The sequence below is a fragment of the Parus major genome, unplaced genomic scaffold (assembly GCF_001522545.3).
Source record: "Parus major isolate Abel unplaced genomic scaffold, Parus_major1.1 Scaffold246, whole genome shotgun sequence".
Taxonomy (NCBI): domain Eukaryota; kingdom Metazoa; phylum Chordata; class Aves; order Passeriformes; family Paridae; genus Parus; species Parus major.
This window is the reverse complement of record NW_015379264.1, coordinates 144,712-147,560: the sequence shown is the minus strand read 5'-3', so window position 1 is coordinate 147,560 and position 2,849 is coordinate 144,712.

Genomic DNA, 2,849 nt, shown 5'->3' with positions numbered 1-2,849 from the left:
AGCTCTCGGTGTCTCTCCCGGTGCCGGGATGCTCCGGGGTGTTCTCCATGGCCGTGACCCCTCCCGGAGCTCTCGGTGTCTCTCCCGGTGCCGGGCAGCCCCGCGCTGGGTGCAGCGCTCCAGGTGTGGCTGGGCAGAGGGGAAGGATCCTCCCAGTGGCTGCTATCAGCCCTGAGCTAACGCACCCAGAGCACCTTTCTCCTTCCTCCCCGCCGAGGTGTGTTCCTGGCTCCCGGCCAGCTTGTTCCCTACCAGCAGCCTCAGGGCTTTGTCTGCCCTTTCCAGCTCTCCGGCTGGGTGGCCCAGCACACAGCGCTGTGGGGCTGTTCCTGCCCCGCTGCTGGACCCTGCCCTTCTCTGCCTTGAGCTCCCTGTCACCCCCTTTTCCCCAGCCCGGCTCTCCAGGGCAGACCAAGCCTCCGGCTGGCCGGGCACCCCTGCCGCTCCGAAAGGACACTCGTCACACAAGCTGGGCCAGGAGCTGAAAGATCCCCAGCATCACATGGATGGGACACATCATCTTCCTTGTTTTCTGGCCCGGAGGTGAGCGAGGTGAGCTGCAGACTGTGGTTGATCCTTGCCTGCTCCTGGTATGTGCTGGAGCCCTTCCCAGGATCTCCCTGTGGCTTCAGCTCATGTGGCTTTTGGTGCCACGGCCTCGGGTGTCAGCAGCACCTTCTGGGGACAGACCAAAGCCTGGGGACAGGTGCTGTCCGTGCTCCCCCCTGCAGCCCTCCAGGGGTCACAGACAGACAGACAGAGGCTGCTGGAATGTGGCACCAGGGTCCTGGGTCCCGCAGCAGCAGCCGGGGCTCCTGCAGGAGCTCCTGTGCAAGGGCTGCCAGGGAGGCAGGCCAGTGTGGAGAGTGGCAGGGGGACCCAGCAGCTGCCCCTGAGCACAGTGACACGGTGGCTGGGATGGCAGGAGGCCACACAGGCTGGCAGGAGCCGTGGCAGTCGGTGGCAGCGCTGGTGCCACAGCTCCAGCAAGGTTTGCTGCAGGTGCCCAGGGTGGGGGCAGCTCCCTCCCACGTCCATCCGCTGAAGGAGGAAATCCATCCCAAGGGGTGAATTAACCGGGCAGGAAAACTCGTGACATGGCCCTGAGCTGCACAGCAATTTGAGAGGTTTCCCCACTGACCTCAGCAGTGAGATTTTTGTTTATGGTTTTGTTTTGTGTTTATGTGAGTCAAATGATAGCTGGGTGAGCAGGCACGTGCTCCGGAAACCATTCCGGGCTGTCCTCGGGAGCAGGAGGCTGCCCAAGCCTGACCCTTCAGCATTCCTCCCTCAGAGCACCTGAGCACAGGGAGGAGGCCTGTCCAAGACAGAACAAAAAATGTATTTTTAAATACGTCCTAAAGCCAGTAATGACAGAACTTCCCTAGAACGGTTTTTGAAACCGGGAGCGGGCCAGGCGAGTTGCACCGTGTCAGGTGGGTTAGCTGGCTGGGATGAGCCCCAGCCTTCCTAGGCAGGTCTGTTCCATCTGTAAGAGCTTGTGAGAGCAGCTGAAAGCTGGATCTAGGAGAACTTACAGCAAGCTGAGCTGTGCAGGCATTGATTACACAGCTCAGGACTGATTACTGCACTGAGAGGAACCTGGGACTTCCTTCTTGCTCTGCCTGATAATGATACTGTGCTGAAATTCCTGCCTTCCTGTTCCCATTCACCGAGCAATGGCTCATGCTGGGGTCTGACATTTTCCCACCAGTGTCAGAGACTTTTGGGGTTCACCTGGGCTTTCCTTCACATCAAGGGATTCTGTGCTGTGCTGGCACAGGTACCCACAGAGTACCGAGGAAAGCCCAGCCCCATGGCTACCCCTGCATGGCACAGCCAGGAAAACAGGTCTGCCTGTTAGTCCTGGCTTGAACAGCGCAGAAGATGACAAAGAAATCCAGTGGTAAACATGAGGGTGTGTCCCTACCTCCGACCCCAAACTCATACCAAGCACCTTGGATGGGATGCAGCTGTTCCATCCAGCCTTCCTGAGATGCCAGCTGATTGTACCCATCCCCACTTCACACTGTAATTAACCCTGGCCCTGTGATCAAAGCCAGGTTCTGCCTTGCTGCGTTTCAAAATACAAATCTCCTTGAGCACAAACATCCCATCCCACCCCATCCCGTCCGGCACGTGCCCTCTGTGCCCGTGGGGCTGTGCAGGACAGCCCCTGGGTTCTGAGCTTCCCACAGTGCCCAGCCTGGCAGCACAGTGCCAGGCTGCTCCCCCAGGGCTCAGAAGGCAGGGATCTCACTGCCCAAAGCAGTGGGGAGGATCATCATTCCTCCTGCCCATCCCACCCTTCCTGGGGAGGCTGTGGCAGGAAGGGCTCTGCAGATCCAGCGGTGCCCAGGCACTGCTCGTGTGTGCCCTCACTGCCCTTGGCTGCACCAGCTCCAGCTGGGACCTCACAGGAAGCACCTCGAGTGAGCAGCTTTTGGCACAAAATGAGTGGTTTTAGACAAAAGCCCCGATTTGCAGTGCTGGTGCAGAAGGACAGATCTCTCCACGCAGCCCTGGCCGCAGTGCCCTGCCCACACCTTCCCTGCCCCCCTGACATGGCAGGGGACGAGAAGGGAAGCAGGGGCTTGTGGTAGCCATGGAACTGCTCAGGGACAAAGCAAGGAAGCAAAACCTGTTTCAGTCTCTCAGGCAGAAGAGCAGAAGTTCCTGGGGCAGCCTCCAACTTGGACAAAAGTCAGGCTCTGGTTGGCTCCAGGGAATCCAGCCTGGCTGGCCCACATGAGTCCCACCTTGGGGTGTCCCCCTTGGCCTGCCCTGCTCTTCCCTGAGCTGAGCTGTGCCCTGAGGGGTCAGGGGCTGTGCCCTGAGGGGTCAGGGGC